This window comes from Hyperolius riggenbachi, chromosome 12 (genome assembly GCF_040937935.1).
Source record: "Hyperolius riggenbachi isolate aHypRig1 chromosome 12, aHypRig1.pri, whole genome shotgun sequence".
NCBI lineage: Eukaryota > Metazoa > Chordata > Amphibia > Anura > Hyperoliidae > Hyperolius > Hyperolius riggenbachi.
Window position 1 is genome coordinate 179,219,366 of NC_090657.1, and position 22,151 is coordinate 179,241,516.

General features: G+C 48.2%; 1 protein-coding gene across 15 annotated transcripts in view; it reads right to left on the bottom strand.

The window, feature by feature from the left end:
- Positions 1–22,151, bottom strand: part of FAM110A (family with sequence similarity 110 member A) — an 897,957-nt gene that overhangs the window by 303,340 nt on the left and 572,466 nt on the right. The window lies entirely within an intron of this gene.

The window sequence follows — 22,151 nt, forward strand, 5'->3', positions numbered from 1 at the left end:
AAACTGATGACAATGGCAACAATTATGGCATCGGAAATTACCCTTCGGCCTTGCCCTGATTAACCAATTAGGTTCATCAAAGTCCCTGAATTCACTCCGAACCAATTTATCACCGATCGTCGGTGCCCGATGGAAGGTCACCATAGCTTTTTCTGCCAGGCGTCTCTCCCAATGGGGGCGAGTGCGGAGTTCAACCCAATTCCTGGAGATAACACTACGGATTCTATCTGCCATGGGAGAAAAATCAAAAACAAAAGAGGTGTTTGTCTTGTTTGGCAAAAAAACAGAGTCACTGGACGGGCAGTTTTTGTTCCTTTTACCCGTGCCTCTCCTTAAGATATCCTCTCGTCCGCGACCATCAGCCTTGTTAAAGGCCTCAATTAATAGCGAGAGAGGGTATCCTCGGTTCAAGAGCCTGTATCCCAATTCCCTACTTTGGGTAACAAAATCAGTTTGTTTACTATTGTTTCTTTTTAATCGAAGGAACTGACTATATGGGATACCATTGAGGACATGGCGGGGATGATAACTGTTGAATGCCAGAATGGAATTAGTAGAAGTGGCCTTTATAAAACCCTTGGAAAGAAGACGTCCCTCCTCAACGTAAATAACCAGATCAAGAAACTCCATCTGTGAACCGCCCCATGCTCCTGTGAAACGCATATTAAGGTTGTTTGACCCTAACCAGCCGATGAACTCCTGGAACAGGGATTCACTCCCATCCCAGACAAGAAGCACATCGTCCACATAACGATACCAGGACACAATGGCGTGGCGGTAGGGATTAGAGGAGGAATAGATGTAATGGTCCTCCCAGTAGGCAAGGAAGAGGTTAGCAAAGGTGGGGGCCACCGAGGTCCCCATCGCCACGCCAGATGCCTGTCTATACCACTGACCATTGAAAAGGAAAGCATTATGGTTTAATACATACGATAAACATTGACCAATATAATCAACCCAGTCAAAATCCCCCCCCCCCCCTCTCCATCAGGATGGACTTTACTGCCGAAACCCCCAAATTCTGGGGGATTCTGGTATAAAGGCTTTCAACATCTATTGATGCCAGCGTGTAATGATCTTTCCACTGAATGTTGGGTAAGAGTCTGAGGACCGCCAAGGTGTCTGCCGGGTAGGAGGGTATCTCCTCCAAATACGGTCTTAACGTATATTCTAGGTACCTGGAATAAGGTTCTGTAACTGATTCCCTGGCAGACACAATCGGACGGCCCGGGGGACATTGAAGGTTCTTATGAACTTTAGGCAAGAAATACCAGACTTTGTTTTTGTGTTTCAGGTTCCCCCCTTTAATGCGCTTCGTTGCTACGCAACCTAGGGCGCCGCTGCGCTCTTCACTGATACCAGCAGCCAATCTGAGAAGCGGAGGATGTGATGTATGCGGTTCACGTGACGCGTATTGCGTATCACGTGACGCATGGGGAAATCCCATTGCACGCCCCCAGACAAGGGGGGCGTGCCTCCTCCAGCAAGCGGCCTGACCAGCTCGGGGCGGCGCTAGATTCTGGCGCGCGCTCGGCAGTGAGGGAGGCGTGGAGCAAGACCTATCTACTGTCTATATATGTATATATATATACCTTGTTCTGCATGTTTTAAATTGTATCTGCTGCCTCTGAAGAAGCGGGTCATCCCGTGAAACAGCTGTAAGGCTAGATTATTGCATGTATGTCAGGAACCTTGTATTGTCACTTTCTGCCTGCTGGTGGCAACATGGAACAGGACTGTCCTGGACTTCTTTTATTCCACCAGCAGAGGGCTCTGAGGACTTTGCCTTATCCTGAACCTCCACCATCCACCAGCAGGTGGCCTGTTACTGCCTTCACAAAGACTTGCAGTTCCCTGTTTGGCCTCTGGATGGCTTCATGGGAGCTCTCATTAAAACTGTCCACCACCAGCTGCATCCTGTGGTTGCTGATCACTTGGATTATTTAAGGACTGCCTTTTCCCCTTGCTAATTGCCAGAACTTTATGTTCCCAGGTCTGAGTTCTGGACACCCTGGTTCCTGTTCCTTGCCCTGATTCCTATGTATGCCTTCCTGTTGCCAAACCTGTTTATGCTGTCTGAGACCTTGCTTTTGTCTAATCCCTGGTACTGTGCTTTCTGATAACCTGTTGCTGACTTTGCTCTCCTGTTTGACTCTGATATTCTGCCTGATCCCTGTCTGTACTGCGATTGATGTGAATATATTTCCTGTATATATTATTGTGCACTTTAGATAGATAGTTAGGTGTTACACATATTTGTCACTGCTTCCCGGGTTATTTGTATATATTGTGTGCTGTACATATGTTTGTGTGATACTGCATTACGCTTGCATGTATGCGTGCTCCATTGCATTTGCAATAAATCATTATTTTTGCACCTTAATTCCTGGTTCCAGTGTCTGTGTACTGCAAACTGTGGTCAAACCCTGTTTCTCCATTCAGGCTCCTGACAGAAAGTTCTGGCCATACATTTACTGACCACTGCAGTTATACAGGATACTGAGAATCTGTTGTCTGTCAGAATGAGTCCGCAAGATCTGGATTATTATGCATTATTGGCTGAGGATGCAGAGGATGAATGTCGTGATTTCTTTGCAAACTACCCCAGAGAAGAGTTGCTAAAGTTTATTAGCCAAGTGTATGGTTATATTAAAGATGGAGCTTTTTATGCACCTGATTTTGAATGCATAATCAAACTGTGGTATGATCTTGCATTTCCCACTCCAGGAGACCACTACCTGCCTCCATTTACCAATAAAAAGATAACAGTTCTGATTAATTTGTTTGAGAGTGACCGAGCAGGATTTATTGATTATTATTCAAACAAAAACAAGCAGACTGTTCAAGCTTGCATAGATTCCCTCCAGACTCTGATCAATCAGGGAATATGCAAGTATGGGAAAGCCTCCTTCTTGCTGACTGCATGGCAGAGAATTGTCTCTGCATCATGTTCTGTAGCTTCTGCTTTACCTGCTCAAAACCCAGTTAATGTTGATTTCACATCTGAACAGGTAGATATGTACTATAGATATCTGAAGAGGGATAGAAGTGCTTTCTTTGAATTCTATTCCAGACAATCTACTGATTTTGTCTCAGGTTGTAAGAATAGCGTGGAAAAGTTAATGCATAAGAAAGGTTGTAAGCATGAACCAGCTGCTGCCTTAATTGCTGCCTATTCAGAGATCCTGCCCTTAGATATTCCTTCTGTTAATCCTCTGAATACCACTCACTCCCAGTCCACTGCAGTTAAACAGCTCCAATGTCAGTCTTCCAGCAAGGAAGAATTTAATTTTATTTTTGACTCTGAACTGATTGATGATTTGTTTGATTTTCTGAGAAAAGATAGAGAAGGATTTATTAATTATTACTGTGAGAAAAGTGAAGGTTTTGTGTCTGCCTGTATACATGCAACTGAGTCATTGATGCTGCATAAGCTCTGTAAGCGTGAATTTGCTTCTATGTTGGTTACTGTCTGGCGTGAGATCCTTTCTTCCTGTTTCCACTCTCCTCCTTCTGCTCACCCTCCATATATCTCCAACCATGTACAGAGCTCAGAACCTGTAAAAAGTAAAAAGCCTGTAAAATTACAAACTGCCATCAAATCCACACCTTGGTCATGGCAATTTCCGGTTACTTCACAAGAACCTGTTCCTGTTTCCAGATTGGTTCATAAAACAAAACGCAAATACTTTCCAACAGCATCCATTACTCCAGTCAGTTCCTGTCCGGTGCAGCCTCCAGCCGACTCCTGTCCGGTGCAGCCTTCAGCCGACTCCTGTCTGGTGCAGCCTTCAGCCGACTCCTGTCTGGTGCAGCCTCCAGCCGACTCCTGTCTGGTGCAGCCTCCAGCCGACTCCTGTCTGGTGCAGCCTCCAGCCGACTCCTGTCTGGTGCAGCCTCCAGCCGACTCCTGTCTGGTGCAGCCTCCAGCCGACTCCTGTCTGGTGCAGCCTCCAGCCGACTCCTGTCTGGTGCAGCCTCCAGCCGACTCCTGTCTGGTGCAGCCTCCAGCCGACTCCTGTCTGGTGCAGCCTCCAGCCGACTCCTGTCTGGTGCAGCCTCCAGCCAATGTTCCTGTGACACAAGTTATACAGACTCTAGCCTTTATCTCACAACTCTTGCAGATTTTACATACACCAGAAACCAATCCAACCGTTTGTTCTGCAGAATCTTGCATCCAGTCTACAGAATTTTTGCTCCAGCCCGCACAGTCTCCGCTCCAGCCCGCACAGACTGTATCGGGTGCTCAGCCAACGGCCCAGCCAGGTGCTCAGCCAACGGCCCAGCCAGGTGCTCAGCCAACGGCCCAGCCAGGTGCTCAGCCAACGGCCCAGACCCCGGAGGTTTTCCAGCCTGTTGCCACCCTGTCTGAAGCTCTCCAGCCTGTTGCCACCCTGTCTGAAGTTACCCAGCCTGTTGCTACACGGCCTGCTACCCAGCCGCCACAGACTTCTGCTGCTGCCCAGCCTCCACAGACTTCTGCTGCTGCCCAGCCTCCACAGACTTCTGCTGCTGCCCAGCCTCCACAGACTTCTGCTGCTGCCCAGCCTCCACAGACTTCTGCTGCTGCCCAGCCTCCACAGACTTCTGCTGCTGCCCAGCCTCCACAGACTTCTGCTGCTGCCCAGCCTCCACAGACTTCTGCTGCTGCCCAGCCTCCACAGACTTCTGCTGCTGCCCAGCCTCCACAGACTTCTGCTCCTGCCCAGCCTCCACAGACTTCTGCTCCTGCCCAGCCTCCACAGACTTCTGCTCCTGCCCAGCCTCCACAGACTTCTGCTCCTGCCCAGCCTTCACAGACTTCTGCTCCTGCCCAGCCTTCACAGACTCTTGTTACCAACGCTCCTGATGGTGCCAAAACCGCTGTCTGCCCTGTTGGTGCCAAGCCTGTTGGTGCCTGCCAGTCTCCTGCTCAGCCTGATGATCCTCTTCAGTCGCCTGCTCAGCCTAAAGATGCATGCCAGTTTCCTGCCAAGCATGTTGGTGCCTGCCAGTTTTCCGTTCAGCCTGAGCCTGTCCAGTTTTCTGCTCAGTCTGGTGATCCTGTCCAGCCTCCTGCTCAACCTGATGCTCCTGTCCAGTTTCCTGCTCAGCCTGATGATCCTCTCCAGTCTCCTGCTCAGCCTGATGATCCTCTCCAGTCTCCTGCTCAGCCTGTTGATCCTCTCCAGTCTCCTGCTCAGCCTGTTGATCCTCTCCAGTCTCCTGCTCAGCCTGTTGATCCTCTCCAGTCTCCTGCTCAGCCTGTTGATCCTCTCCAATCTCCTGCTCAGTCGGATGATCCTCTCCAGTCTCCTGCTCAGTCTGATGATCCTCTCCAGTCTCCTGCTCAGCCTGATGATCCTCTCCAGTCTCCTGCTCAGCCTGATGATCCTCTCCAGTCTCCTGCTCAGCCTGATGATCCTCTCCAGTCTCCTGCTCAGCCTGATGATCCTCTCCAGTCTCCTGCTCAGCCTGTTGATCCTCTCCAGTCTCCTGCTCAGCCTGTTGATCCTCTCCAGTCTCCTGCTCAGCCTGTTGATCCTCTCCAATCTCCTGCTCAGTCTGATGATCCTCTCCAGTCTCCTGCCAAGCCTGATGCATGCCAGTTTCCTGCTCTGCCTGAACCCTGCCAACCCGTTTTCAAGCCTGATGCCTGCCAGTCCGCTATGCTGCCTGAGACCTGCCAACCTGATACCTTGCCTGATGTCCTCCAGTCTCCTGTTTTATCTGCTTCCTTGTCTGATGATTTCCAATCCATGTTCCAGCTTCCTGAGGTCCAAGTTTTGAAACTTTTCATTGCACAGCTGGTCCAGTTCATGTTTTATTTTTTCAGATTGTTTCCCTCCCTGCCCGCCCAGTTTTGGTATCCACTATCCAGTGTTCTGTTTTTTGGATCCTGCCTGATACCTACCAGCCTGCTGTTATGTTTGATATTTTCGTTTTCCAGTTTCTGTTCCAGTTTCTTGCAGACCAAGTTGCAAAGTTTTATTTTTTGTTTCCCTCCCTGCCCACCCAGCATTGGCACCTGTTATCCATTCTGCCAAGGTGTTTGCTGCCTGCCACCTCTTGGGACCCTGGTGGTAGGGTTAATAGATGATGGTGGAGCGTCCTGAGGCCGCTCCTTAAGGGGGGGGATATGTCAGGAACCTTGTATTGTCACTTTCTGCCTGCTGGTGGCAACATGGAACAGGACTGTCCTGGACTTCTTTTATTCCACCAGCAGAGGGCTCTGAGGACTTTGCCTTATCCTGAACCTCCACCATCCACCAGCAGGTGGCCTGTTACTGCCTTCACAAAGACTTGCAGTTCCCTGTTTGGCCTCTGGATGGCTTCATGGGAGCTCTCATTAAAACTGTCCACCACCAGCTGCATCCTGTGGTTGCTGATCACTTGGACTATTTAAGGACTGCCTTTTCCCCTTGCTAATTGCCAGAACTTTATGTTCCCAGGTCTGAGTTCTGGACACCCTGGTTCCTGTTCCTTGCCCTGATTCCTATGTATGCCTTCCTGTTGCCAAACCTGTTTATGCTGTCTGAGACCTTGCTTTTGTCTAATCCCTGGTACTGTGCTTTCTGATAACCTGTTGCTGACTTTGCTCTCCTGTTTGACTCTGATATTCTGCCTGATCCCTGTCTGTACTGCGATTGATGTGAATATATTTCCTGTATATATTATTGTGCACTTTAGATAGATAGATAGTTAGGTGTTACACATATTTGTCACTGCTTCCCGGGTTATTTGTATATATTGTGTGCTGTACATATGTTTGTGTGATACTGCATTACGCTTGCATGTATGCGTGCTCCATTGCATTTGCAATAAATCATTATTTTTGCACCTTAATTCCTGGTTCCAGTGTCTGTGTACTGCAAACTGTGGTCAAACCCTGTTTCTCCATTCAGGCTCCTGACAATGTATCACTGAAGGTGTTGGAAGCAAAATAAATAGGTGATTTTTTCAGCGATAGGTGCCCAGATACATCCTCTTTTTCTTCTGACCATACCATATGCTATTGATCTTTGTTAGTAAAGTCAAATCTCTATCCTTTAGTATCTTGTCTAAACTTGCCATAGCTTTCCTTCCAAGCAACAAGAGTCTATTAACCTCATGGCAGCATCACCATCTGCAGAGATCTTCCATCCGAGGAAGATGAAATCTGTTAAAACGTCTACCTTTTCTCCATCTATTTGCAGATTGTTCATTGGAGCAGATTACATGATTTTAGCTTTCTTGATGGTAAAGAGGAACTGTAACCAAGAACTGAACTTCATCCCAATCAGTAACTGATTCCCCCTTTACCATGAGAAACGGTTACCTTTTCTGGAACCATCAGAGGGCTCTGTATGGCTGATATTGTGGTGAAACTCCTCCCACAGTATGATGTAAGCACCTAGGTCCTGACATCACATTGTTGGAGCCTTGTTGCATTGTGGGAAATAACAGCTGTGTCCAACTGGCAAAAAAGCAGCAGCTCCTTCCACAGAGATCACCTGCAAGCAGTAAAGATGTCACCATGTGATAAATATCAGAATGTAAATCATAGAGAGGAAAGATCTTATAATGGGCAAAAACTGACTAAATAATTTATAAATAATTAAGCATTTTTTTCAATACATTATTTTCACTTTTCATTTTAAGCAGTAGACCAGCTTTGGCACTATGGGATAACTGACTGGATCATAATTGGCAAAGTAGTGTGACAAGGTTGCATATTGTCTCCTTATTTATGTTTTCAAAATGTTTTATTAAATTTTCAATTTTCAAAAAGATACATTAAGGCTAACAACAGAGCCAAGTAGTATTGTAACAGCCAACGTAACATTGATCAGATATCATACAATAAGGGAAATGATAACATAATCACAATGTAAACAAAGGGATAATGCACATTCGAAAACTTAATGAAAGTGTGTCCCAGAGGACCTTGTCCAACTATTTGGGGCATGTATATGAGTAAGGGGAGGGTAGTCCCAGCCTAAGGCTGGGGAAAACTGTGACCCCCGGTGCCCGTCGTCCAGCGATAGACGGGCGACCGAGAGGTCGCTATGAAAAGCTCAGCTGGAGGGATTAAGCGAAGAAAAAAGAACCAGGGGAGAGAGAATGAGGGAAAGAGGGAAAAAGGAAAAGAGGAGAAGAGAAGAAGAAAGTGAAAGAAGGAAAGAGGGCCATCCCGACTCATAGCCTCGTGATCAGGGAACTCTCCATGAGAGGATGCTCTCATTGGATCCAGGGGTCCCAAATCTTCTCAAATTTTTTATGGGTGTCCCTCAAAATACTGGTCAACTTCTCATTGATCATAAAAGAGTTGATTCTAGATTTCACCTCACCGATGTTAACAGAAGGTTTTTTCCAATTGCTAGCAATTGTCATGGTAGCTGCCGAGAAGACAAATGAAGCTAGTTTGTTCTGAGCTAAAGTTAACAGTTCTATTTTTTTGTGCAGAAGAGCTTGCCATGGGTTTTTAGGGATAGTTACATGGAAGAGAGATGAGGGTAGCCTATAAACTTGGCACCAGAACCTAGTGAGCCTGAGACAGGTCCACCAGATATGTAGCATGTCTCCGTGCGACCTACAGCCACGGAAGCAGAAAGGACTGGCAGAAGGAAACACCTTGGCTATTCTTTCTGGAACAAGATACCAGCGAGTCATAACCTTATAGGCTGCCTCTATTGTGTGTAGATTTGATGAGCAGCAGGAAATCCTGCTCCATATATTTAACCAGTCCTCTCTGTCTCTCGTGCCCGCCAGATCTGATTCCCATCTGGTAGTGTAAGCGTGGGTGAGTGGGCGTTCCGGACGGGTAAAGAAAGCGTAGATTGTGGAGATCAACCCTTTAGAGTTGGGGCGGTGAAGGCATATGTTCTCATATGGGGTGGGATCATAAGGGGGCTCCCTATTTTGGGTGAGGGACTGTACCCAGTGCTTTATTTGAAAAAAGCGAAAATATTCTCTTGGTGGAACTTGGAAGTTTTCCTGCAGTGCTGGTCAACTATACACACCTCTGGGGGTAAGAAAATGCATTACTCTGGTAAGGCCATTATCAACCCACCATCTAAAGGCTGCCGGATTTTCATACCCTGGGAGAAAGAGTGGGTTATTAATTAGAGGTAGCAAGGGAAGGTGAGAGGATAGAAGATGAGAGGAGTATCGGACTGAATCCCAGACTTGGAGGCTGTGAAGCATGGGGGGGGGGCTACGGGTGGAGGGACGCATCTTTTGAGGTACCCAACGAAGGGTGCTTGGGAGCATGGGGGCACTATCTGGGATTTCGAGGGACACCCAGAGAGGGGTGTCACGAGTTTGAAACACCCGTGTTAGTTGAGTGATAGTTGCTGCTCGGTAATAAGAGCTAATCTGGGGGACTCCTAGGCCACCATCTAGTTTATGAGCAAAGAGGGTAGATTTCTTGACACTAGGATGCTTACGACCCCATATGAAGGATTGTATTCTATGTTGGAAAGTGCGTAGATAGTGAGGGGGCACTTTGACAGGGAGGGTCCGAAAATAGTAGAGAAGCTTGGGTAGGAATGTCATCTTAATTGAATTAATCTTCCCTAGCCAGGAGAGCGGGAGTGTGGACCATCTGTCCGTTAGTGTAGATAGGGATTTAAGTAGTGGCGGGTAGTTGGCCACAAAGAGGGAGGCATAATTGGGGGTTAATGTAATACCAAGGTAGGGTATAGATTGAACCCATTGAAAGGGGCAAAATTCCCGAAGCTGAGTAGTGAGATGTGGTGTTAGGGCGATACCTAGGGCTTTAGATTTTGCCATATTAATTCTTAAACCAGAGACCTGTGCAAACTGTTCAAGGGCTTTGAGGGCGTTCGGGATGTAGATGTGGGGTTGTGTGAGATACAAGAGGGTGTCGTCCGTGAACATTAATAATTTGAGAGCATGACCGGCTCTATCTACCCCTTTGATATTAATGTTATCTCGTAGGAAACAGACAAATGGCTCCAAAGCTAAAATGAAATGGAGAGGGGAGAGGGGACAGCCTTGACGCGTGCCTCTCTTTATTGGAAAAGGTTGTGAGGTATGGCCTGAGAATCTCACTGAGGCTGTGGGAGTGGAATACAGACCGCCAACCCAATTCAGGAAATGGGGGTCTAGCCCCCATTTGCTTAAAGTGTGTTTGAGGTAGTTCCATGAAAGGGTATCAAAGGCCTTAAAGATGTCTAGGGATAAGGCTACACTTGGAATTTTGTGGGAGTGCAAATAGTGAGATAGGAGGACTGCACGTCTAGTATTGTCTTCCGCTTGACAGCCTGGAACAAAACCTACCTGGTCGCGATGGATGAGAGCTGGCAGAACTCTGTTTAAGCGTAAAGCTAAAAATTTTCCCTAGCAGCTTAAAGAGACACTGAAGCGAAAAAAAAAAAAAATATGATATAGTGAATTGGTTGTGTACTATGAATAATTACTAGAAGATTAGCAGCAAAGAAAATATTCTCATACTTTTATTTTCAGGTATATAGTGTTTTTTCTAACATTGCATCATTCTATAATATGTGCAGATTACACAACACTCTGCATTCAAAATGAGTCTTTCAGAGCAGTCTGTGAAGTAATGACCTCTCCTCTAGCAGAGGAAAAGTAAATAGTGCAGGAACAGTTGAGATAATAAAAGTCAGACAACAGCCCTCTCCACGACTAACTTAGTCGGAGAGCTTAATGGCTTGTTTGCATAGAGATAACAACTGTAGTTTCTCAACTCTTCCTGTACTGGAAACAATTACACTGATGTATCTGATATTAATGTTTTATTTCTTAGCTGTGCTACACATACAAATCATAATATCATAATTTTTTTTTGCTTCAGTGTCTCTTTAAGGTCAACATTAATGAGAGAGATAGGGCGAAATTGGTGAGGTGCATGGCAGTCTTGTTCAATTCTGGGGATCATAGAGATATGAGCAGATAACAGAGAGCTGGGGGGGGGGGGAGGGTTGCCTTATCCTAATTCATTGTAACAATCGGCTAAGGTTGGGGCTAATAAGTTTGCTAATTTTTTGTAGTATTGCGCTGTGAAGCCATCGGGGCCTGGAGTTTTATTGATCTTGAGGGTTTTTATGGCGGAAAGGACTTCTAAAGAGGTGATAGGTGCGCTAAGGCTAGTTGTAGTGTCTTTGGTAAGTTTAGGTAGGCATACTTGGTCCAGAAAGTCATGGGTGGCTGTATCTGATATTGTCTCCTTATTTATTTAAAGGGACCCTGAGCGGTGTCATCAAAAAGAAAACTGTACTTTCCTGGGGCTTCCTCCAGCCCACCGTAGCCTGCGAGGTCCCTGGCATCCTCCGGGTCCCGTTCGTGGTCCTGCTGGTGACTCCAGTAATGTGTACATGCCGCGTCATCACGCCAGCCATCGTAAAAGTCCTGTGCATGCGCTGTTCTCTCAAGACTGAACCACGCAGGACTCTTACGATGGCTGGCATGATGACGCGGCATGTACACATTACTGGAGTCGCCAGCAGGACCACAGAGGGGGCCAGGAGGATGCCAGGGACCTCACGGGCTACGGTGGGCTGGAGGAAGCCCCAGGTAAGTCCAGTTTTCTTTTTTATGACACCGCTCAGAGTCCCTTAACTTAACTGTATGCTGAATATGTAGTTAGTCACATGCTGGAAGTAAACTAGCTGGCAGGAATATTAACCATCTGAACTATGCCGATGAGACCACTCTGATGGCAACAACCGAGGAAGAACTGAAAAACCTAATCATGAATGTCAAATAAACATCTACCAGCACGTAAATATCACCATAAATCAATGTCACTCATCCAACTCCATTCATACACGGTACAGTGCTGCAGGGATTGTTAGACCCACGCTATCCAAGAACACCCTTTAATTATCTCATGGAAATATCACGAAAATATACACACCACTGAACCCAATGAAGCTCACTGATCTGTGACTGTAAAATAGTCTGGCCCCGCCAAAAAAAGAGACTCAGATACAGAAGTTCATAAATGCCAACCCAGTTCATGAACAGTAAAACCCTGAAGGATTTATTAAGGAGATGCTGTCCCAAAAATGACCACTCTGGAATGTGGCATTGGATGTAGCAGGTCATGAAGGCAGGGAACTGGAGGGCAAGGAGAAGTAGATGGAAGAAGCATTGAATCTTACAGAGAAGTAGGATCCCTTGATCAACGTTCATTCATTTTCAAGAATCTCTACAAATATGCAGTATATTTCAAAACAGATTACAGGAAGGGAGATTGCAAATTTAGAAAGAGTTGGTAACTTTTTTTTTTAGATTAGAGGGATGACAGGGTGCAACAAGCAAACACATAGGAACCAAAGCAAAAATACCCTCAGCTCAGCACTCTTGAAGCCATCAGATACAGATATGCCATCTAATATAACATATGGATCAGTTCCATGTATCCAAGGATAAGAGGTAGCGTTAAAGCAAACCTCAAACGAAAATAAATTTACGATGAATTGTATGTGTAGTACAGCTAAGAAATAGAACATTATTAGCAAAGAAAAGAGTCTCACTGTTTTCCAGTACAAGAAGAGTTAAAAAAGCTTCTCTGAGCTAGTGGACCCAACTTGGGTTGAATATAGTCCTGTTTTCTGAAGCACTTAAACCGCAAAGAAACAGTGAGAGAAAGCTTGAGATAAGGTTTTACTGCAGGAAAGTTCAAAGGGACATCATTTCTGCTTTGTTTTATAGTTTAAAAGACAGTGTGGTTGTAAAACTGCAACTATGAAAGGATCAATGAAAGGAAAAGAAAAAACTGGCACCAGTATGCGGCAAGGACAGAACGGCCACCACTGGGCTTACCTGCAGAGTGTTCCGACAGCATAAACTTTCTGGAAAGAGGAAAGGAGAGACGGGCATCGCTGCATAAAAGTCCTTTATTGTGGCCGGGTTACACAGTGGCACAACAGTGGGGGGAAGGTATGCCTGCCACAGAGCACACCTTCCCCCCACTGCTGTACCACTGTGTAACCTGGCCACAATAAAGGACTTTTATGCAGCAGTGCCCGTCTCTCCTCTCCTCTTTCCAGAAAGTTGATGCTGTCGGAGCACGCTGCAGTTAAGCCCAGTTGTCTCAAATATCTAATACAGGTGATCCCTGATGTCCCAAGCCTTCTCTTCAGTGATTGGGTGAGTTGGATTGCTGTTACTCAACCGCTGTCTTTTTATTGCACTCCCTGCAGAGGGACACCACTCACTTGGCCCAATGCTGTACAGCAGGGCTGCCCAATAGATTGATCGCGATCTACCGGTAGATCGCGACCGCCTGATTGGTAGATCGCGGCCTCCTGGCCGCATCCCATTGAATTTTGTGGCCAGCAGCTGTAGAACGCGGCCGCTTGGCCGCGTCCTATCAGATTCTGCTGCTGGCCGCTGATTTGTTCAGGAGAGGAGAGAGGCGCGGCTGAGAGGCCAGGGCGGCAGTGTCATGGCTGGGGGCGGCGCTGGAGGCAACACTTCTGCCTCCTCTCACGCTGGCCGCTGGAGCGCTCCCTCAGCAGCCTGTGTGATGAAGGCTGCATGCACGAGGTGTCATGGCTGCGCGCACGAGGTGTCATGGCTGCCCGCATCGCTGCTGCACATGGCCTGTACGGGGAGATGACAAGCCTCCACAGTTGAAGGGAGGTAAGTGATTACATGTGCCCGCCCTATACCTAACTAACCTGTACTGAAGAAGGCACATATACTTAGCTAACCTGTACTGAGGGGGATTTATACCTAGCTAACCTGTACTGAGGGCGACCTATACCTAGCTAACCTGTACTGAGGGGGACCTATACCTAGCTAACCTGTACTGAGGGGGACCTATACCTAGCTAACCTGTAATGAGGGGGACCTATACCTAGCTAACCTGTACTGAGGGGGACCTATACCTAGCTAACCTGTACTGAGGGGGACCTATACCTAGCTAACCTGTACTGAGGGGGACCTATACCTAGCTAACCTGTACTGAGGGGGACCTATACCTAGCTAACCTGTACTGAGGGGGACCTATACCTAGCTAACCTGTACTGAGGGGAACTATACCTAGCTAACCAGTACTGAGGGGAACTATACCTAGCTAACCTGTACTGAGGGCACCTATACCTAGCTAACCTGTACTGAGGGGACCTATACCTAGCTAACCTGTACTGAGGGGACCTATACCTAGCTAACCTGTACTGAGGGGGACCTATACCTAGCTAACCTGTACTGAGGGGAACTATACCTAGCTAACCAGTACTGAGGGGAACTATACCTAGCTAACCTGTACTGAGGGGACCTATACCTAGCTAACCTGTACTGAGGGGACCTATACCTAGCTAACCTGTACTGAAGGGACATATACCTAGCTAACCTGTACTGAGGGGACCTGTACCTAGCTACGTTTCGGGGGGGTGGGGGGTTTGGTGCATTTAAAACGTCGGTAGATCTCCTGGCCTCGGCGAATTTTAAAGTAGCTCGCGAGCCGAAAAAGTGTGGGCACCCCTGCTGTACAGACTCGTCATTATGCCGCACCTGGGGACCGCCGTACACATGCTAGATGCACACTAGATAATCTAGAGTGACCAGACGTCCCGGATTGCCCGGGACACGTCCCGGATTCGGGGTCCGCTGTCCCAGGCTTAATGAGGTCCCGGGAAACGTCCCGCTTTGAGCAGCGGGACGTCCCGGCCTCGGGACTCTGGCCACTCTCTCCTCAATGAACTGGCAGCGGCGTCTATAGACGCCGTGCCAGTTCATTGCCCGCAGCCCCGCTCCAGCCTCCTCTTCCGGTGTCTGTTTCCGACACCAGCAGGCGAGCAGGGCTACGGCAAGATGGCTGCCGGAGCCCTGTACTGGAGACCTATTTGTGTCACTAGTACAGGGCTTCGGGCGCCATCTTGCCGTAGCCCTGTCAGCGCGGGAGACCAGAGCAGGAGGAACAAGACGGTCCCGGGACGGAGCAGCGCGCCAGAGGCCGGACACTTCTGCCAGGTGAGTAAATGCTTTCTTTTCCAGGTGAAATGTTTGCCCGCATTGTTTCTTTTCTGGTGAAATGTTTGCCCGCATTGTTTCTTTTCCAGGTGAAATGTTTGCCCGCATTGTTTCTTTTCCAGGTGAAATGTTTGCCCGCATTGTTTCTTTTCCAGGTGAAATGTTTGCCCGCATTGTTTCTTTTCCAGGTGAAATGTTTGCCCGCATTGTTTCTTTTCCAGGTGAAATGTTTGCCCGCATTGTTTCTTTTCCAGGTGAAATGTTTGCCCGCATTGTTTCTTTTCCGGTGAAATGTTTGCCCGCATTGTTTCTTTTCTGGTGAAATGTTTGCCCGCATTGTTTCTTTTCTGGTGAAATGTTTGCCCGCATTGTTTCTTTTCTAGTGAAATGTTATTGTTTGCCCGCATTGTTTCTTTTCTGGCGAAATGTTTGCCTGCAGTGCGTTTCTTTTCTGGCGAAATGTTTGCCCGCAGTGCGTTTCTTTTCTGGCGAAATGTTTGCCCGCATTGCGTTTCTTTTCTGGTGAAATGTTTGGCCGCAGTGCGTTTCTTTTCTGGTGAAATGTTTGCCCGCAGTGCGTTTCTTTTCTGGCGAAATGTTTACCCGCATTGCGTTTCTTTTCTGGCGAAATGTTTGCCCGCAGTGCGTTTCTTTTCTGGTCGAAATGTTTGCCCGCATTGCGTTTCTTTTCTGGTGAAATGTTTGGCCGCAGTGCGTTTCTTTTCTGGTAAAATGTTTGGCCGCAGTGCGTTTCTTTTCTGGTGAAATGTTTGCCCGCAGTGCGTTTCTTTTCTGGTGAAATGTTTGGCCGCAGTGCGTTTCTTTTCTGGTGAAATGTTTGCCCGCAGTGCGTTTCTTTTCTAGTGAAATGTTTGCCCGCAGTGCGTTTCTTTTCTGGTGAAATGTTTGCCCGCATTGCGTTTCTTTTCTGGTGAAATGTTTGGCCGCAGTGCGTTTCTTTTCTGGTGAAATGTTTGGCCGCAGTGCGTTTCTTTTCTGGTGAAATGTTTGCCCGCATTGCGTTTATTTTGTACTGACATGTTGCCCGCATTGCATTTATTTTGTACTGACATGTTTGCCCGCATTGCATTTATTTTATACTGACATGTTGCCTATTGCGTTTATTTTCTGGTGTCCGGGGTAACTGTTACTGCATTTATTATTTAATGGTCATAGATGGCTATGTTTGCTGCTTTGTGGTTACGGTATACTATTAGCATCACACAGTTTCTGCACACCCATGATACAAAGTCTCATTTGTCCACATCATGGCGTAAACACTGCTTTCTTATGCCTCGCTGTTACATCATTACGTTAGCTCCGCCCATACAATGTCATGGCCACGCCCATTTTTTCGGCCTCCCCCAGTCTTCGCCACTGCACGCTCCTCACTCCTTCCCACTTTTCGCCGCGGCGCGCTGCGCGCGCCCCCCCTCCCCCCCCCCCGTCCCAGGTTGGACCCACAAAAATATGGTCACTCTAGATAATCACCCGAGGTGGTTTTTATCTGCTGCCCAGGCCAAGATTTACCAGTCATGTGTATGTAGCTTTACTCTGGACTAAATAAAGTGTGAGATGAGAGTAAAAGTCCAAAATCTGCTAAGGAAGAACAACAAACTCACTCCCTAGATACAGCTCACAAATATCTAATTGCCTTCCTATCTCAGGTTGATAGTTCACTATAGTACTCAATGTACCAGGAAACTGGACAGGAGTGTCTGCTTAAAAAAGAGCAGAAACCTTGAACCACCTGGCACATTATTGTAGGCACATATGCACTTTTGTTCCCCTAACGAGGCCCTAGTGTTTAGAGGTGAAATAAGTCATTTTTGAGTAGTTTAAGTTCATGTTTCTCTCCATGCTTCTGTGGGTCTCCTTCAGGCACTCAGGTTTCCTCTCACATCCCAAAAACGTTGTTCAGTCATGTATGACTCTTTGCAACCCCATGGAGCACAGCCAATCAGTCCCCTCTATCCTCTACTGCCTCCTGAAGCTTGTCCTAGCTCATGAATACTGTTTTCATGATACTATCTAGCCAGCTCATTATCTGCTGTCCCTTCCTCCATTTGCCCTCAATGTTTCCCAGCATCAGGGTCTTCTGCAATTAATCCTGCCTTCTCATTATGCATTTAAAGGGAACCTTAACCACTTGCCGACCGCACGCTTATACCGTGCGTCGGCAAAGTGGCAGCTGCAGGACCAGCGACGCAGTACTGCGTCGCCAGCTGCAGGCTGATTAATCAGGAAGCAGCCGCTCGCGTGAGCGGCTGCTTCCTGTCAATTCACGGCGGGGGGCTCCGTGAATAGCCTGCGGGCCACCGATGGCGGCTCGCAGGCTAAATGTAAACACAAGCGGAAATAATCCGCTTTGTTTACATTGTACGGCGCTGCTCATACCGCGCGTCGGCAAAGTGGCAGCTGCAGGACCAGCTACGCAGAACGGCTGCAGGCTAATTAATCAGGAAGCAGCCGCTCTCGCGAGCGGCTGCTTCCTGTCAATTCACGGTGGGGGGCTCCGTGAATAGCCTGCGGGCCACCGATCGCGGCTCGCAGGCTAAATGTAAACACAAGCGGAAATAATACGCTTTGTTTACATTGTACGGATGCGCAGCAGCGCCGTAAGGCAGATCGGCGATCTCCGGCCAATCAGCGGCCGGGGATCGCCGCCATGTGACAGGGGACAGCCTGTCACTGGCTGCACAGGACGGATAGCGTCCTGTGCAGCCCGGTCACCAGGGGGGGCCAGGTAGGAGAGGGAGGGGGAGGATTTCGCCGCGGAGGGGGGCTTTGAGGTGCCCCCCCCGCAACACCCGGCAGGCAGGAGCGATCAGACCCCCCCAGCACATTATCCCCCTAGTGGGGAAAAAAGGGGGGCGATCTGGTCGCTCTGCCTGCACCCTGATCTGTGCTGGGGGCTGCAGAGCCCACCCAGCACAGATCAGCTAAAACAGCGCTGGTGCTTAAGGGGGGGTAAAGGGTGGGTCCTCAAGTGGTTAACTGAGAGTGATATGGATGTTTCCTGTTAAACAATACCAGTTGCCTGGCAGTCCAGCTGATCTCTGTGGCTGCAATAGTGGCTAAATCACACACTGAAACAAGCATGCAGCGAATCCAGTCTGACTTCAGTCAGAGCACCTGATCTGCATGCTTGTTCAGGGGCTGTGGCTAAAAGTATTAGAGACACAGGCAGGGGCGTAGCTAGAAATCACTGGGCCCCATAGTAAAATTTTTTCATGGGCCCCCCTCACCCCCCGGGTAAATTCTCCCTCCCCCAACACAAACATGCACACATTACAAGAAATATTACGGGAATATTGTTGTGGCCAGTTACTTACCTGGGGCTTCCTCCTGCCCCCTGAAGTCCTCCTGGTCCCACACTGTCATTCTGCTCTGCTCTATTCCCCCATTGTCCCCCTCCAACTGTTGCATGCCTGGCTCCCTTGGCCAATGGAATTCTGCTTTTACGCAAGTAAAAAATTGCAACTGCACATGCACAGAACGGTCCCGGAACCAAGAGGAGGATTAAAGGGGTGTGCGGCCACGTAGACGGCGACTGGCTGAGTCACCCAGCTTTCACAGCGGGACAGCAGAGGAACGGAGCAGCGTAAAATGATGGCAAGGGAGCAGGAGGACTTCAAGGGCTGAAAGAAGCATCAGGTAAGTAAGTGGACACAATAATATTTCCTTCAAGCAATACTGAAAAGGGAACTGAAGTGAGAGGTATATGGTGGCTGCCATATTTCTCTCCTTTTAAACAATATCAGTTGCCTGGTTGTCCTGCTGATCTATTTGGCTACAACAGTGTCTGAATCACACCAGAAACAATGCAGCTAATCATCTCAGATCTGACAATAATGTCAGAAACATCTGATCTGCTGCATGCTTGTTCAGGGTCTATGGCTAAAAGTATTAGAGGCAGAGGATCAGCAAGACAGCCAGGCAACTGGTATTGCTTAAAAGTAAATAAATATGGCAAAACACATCATGCGGACGCGCTTTACGGCTCTTTACGACGGGGAATGCGGAAGAAGAGGACGCTTTGCCTGAGGACGACTGGCAGTCGGCCGAAAACGAAACTTAGCCGCGGAGGGAGACCGGAGGGCACCGAAGGACCGGCGCGGGCACAGGACGGCTGCAGGAGGCTTGGGAAAGCTCCCAGGCAAGTGAATTTTTTTTTCCCACCAGTTAATGTTCCCTTTAAGCACTCAGCTTTTCTTATGGTCAAACTCTCACACCCATGCATTACTACTAAAAACATCATGGCTTTGACTAAACAAACTTTTGTTGATAAGGTGACATCTTTACTTTTTATTACACTTTCCAAGTTAGTCATTGCTTTGCTTTCAAGAAGTAAGCATCTTTTCATTTCATGGCTGCCTTCTCCATCTTTGGTGATCCTGTAGCCTAAGAACACAAAGTGTAATACTGCTCCCATTTCTTTACCCCTAAATGTTGGGGGGGGGGGCAACTGGTTCTGGTGCTGTGATCTTAGTTTTTCTTTAACCACTTGCCGACCGCGCACTCATACCGCGCGTCGGCAAAGTGGCAGCTGCAGGACCAGCTACGCAGAACGGCTGCAGGCTAATTAATCAGGAAGCAGCCGCTCTCGCGAGCGGCTGCTTCCTGTCAATTCACGGCGGGGGGCTCCGTGAATAGCCTGCGGGCCACCGATCGCGGCTCGCAGGCTAAATGTAAACACAAGCGGAAATAATACGCTTTGTTTACATTGTACGGATGCGCAGCAGCGCCGTAAGGCAGATCGGCGATCCCCGGCCAATCAGCGGCCGGGGATCGCCGCCATGTGACAGGGGACAGCCTGTCACTGGCTGCACAGGACGGATAGCGTCCTGTGCAGCCCAGATTGCCAGGGGGGACAGGGATGAGAGGGAGGGGGGGAATTTCGCCGCGGAGGGGGGCTTTGAGGTGCCCCCCCCCGCAACACCCAGGCAGGCAGGAGCGATCAGATCCCCCCAGCACATCATCTCCCTAGTGGGGAAAAAAGGGGGGCGATCTGGTCGCTCTGCCTGCACCCTGATCTGTGCTGGGGGCTGCACAGCCCACCCAGCACAGATCAGCTAAAACAACGCTGGTCCTTAAGGGGGGGTAAAGGGTGGGTCCTCAAGTGGTTAATATTGAGCCTTAGGCCAACTTTTGCCCTCTATTCTTTCACCCCCATCGAGAGGTTTCTTAATCCTTCTTCACTTTCTGCCATAAGAGTCGTATCATCTGCATATCTAGGGTTGTTGATATTTCTTCCAGCAATCTTAAAGAGACTCTGTAACAAAATGTTCAGCCTTATTTATTGTATCCTATAAATTCCTATACCTGTTCTAATGTGCTCTGGATTACTGCAGTCTTTCCTAGTTGCACTGTCTCTGTAATATACCTAAGCTTCTTTTCTTTGTGAAGCCTTGTCGAGAAGGGAGGAATGTGCTGCCTGTGCTGTAATAGGGAGAAGTTAGGCACGCCCCCTCCACTCCCCCTGCAGGCTCTGTGTGCTTTATTTACTACTCACAGACAGAGCTGTCTGAGCGGGAAGGAAGCTGCCTCTCTCATGCTGAGAACTGTGAGAACCCCAGACTGAAGTGCAGATAATTCTCTATGTAATAAAAACGTGTAGTATACTGTAACATGAGATATATACAAACATCACTTCCTGGTTAGCTGCCATGTTTTTTGTTTGTAAACACTGCCTAAAACTGGCGATTAAAAGCCAGGATCGCGGCGGGGAGCGGCGGAAACGGCAAAGAGGGGCCAAGGAGATTATAATAAATAGAATGGTATGCTTTTTATTGTAAGAATTTGAGATTACAGATTCTCTTTAAAGAGACTCTGTAATAAAAAAAAAACTCTGGGGGATACTTACCTCAGGAGGGGGAAGCCTCAGGGACCCAATGAGGCTTCCCCGACCTCTGAAGCTTTGGGCTCTGGCTCCCCCGAAACCTCCCCCGACAAGCAGAAGATTTATTTATCTCTTCCTGATCCTGCGCAGGCGCACTAGCAGCTCTTCCTTCGGGCTAGGCGGAAATAGCAGAGCCTGATCGTATCTACTCTACTGCCCAGGCGCAAAGGACTTGCGCCTGCACAGTAGAGCGGATCGATCGGGTTTGGCTATTTCCTCCTTAACCCGAAGGAAGAGCAGCTAGTGCGCCTGTGCAGGATCAGGGTAGGTAAATATTTACCTCGCCGCAATTCGGGGGGTCCCGGCAGAGCAATGGAGGTACAGAGGAGGACGAGGGAAGCCTCGTTAGGATCCAGAAGCTTCCCCCTCCCGAGGTAAGTATCCCCCAGGGAACTTTTTTTTTTTAATACAGATCTTTAATTCCAGCTTTTGCTTCATACAGTCCAACACTGTGCATGATATACTCTGCACATAACTTAAAGAGGCACTTACAGTACATCAAAACAAAAAAAAGAGTGTTACTCACCTGAGGCTTCCCTCAGCCCCCTGCAGCTGATCGGTGCCCTCGCTGTGTCTCTCCGATCCTCCTGTCCCCGCCGGCGGACACTTCTGGTTTCGCCGTCGCCGGCCGTCAGGCTGGGAACACGAGTGATTCTTCGCGTTCCCAGCCACAATATCGCCCCCTATACTGCTATTGCGGCAAGGAAGGCCGCAATAGCAGCATAGGGGGAGATATTGTGGCTGGGAAGATTCACTCGCGTTCCCAGCCTGATGGCTGGTGACGGCGAAACCGGAAGTAGCCGCCGGCGGGGACAGGAGGATCGGAGAGACACAGCGAGGGCACCGATCAGCTGAAGGGGGCTGAGAGAAGCCCCAGGTGAGTAAAACTCATTTTGTTTTTACTTAAGGTTCACTTTAAATAAATAGGTTGACAATATATAGCCTTGTCGCACTTATTTTCCAATAATAAACCAATCAGTTGTTCCATGTCCAGTTCTCACGGTTACTTCTTGACCTGCATACAAGTGTTGCATACAAGTAGAAAGGGTAAATGGTTTCCCCAAAAACGAAACTTATGCTGGGCATACACAGCTCGATTTTGCCGCTCGATTCTCCCAACCGATCGATTCCCTGCTTGATTTCGCTGGCGGTTTTCTTATCTCCCGCACATTTTTCTTATAATTTTCCATTGTCCTCTGAATTGATCGCGGAAACGATTGGGCGGGAGATCGGATATGTCGGAAATTATCTATCGAGCCATCTAAATGGCTCAGAATCGAGCCGTGTATTCCCCGCATAAGACTACAATAGGAACATAAGA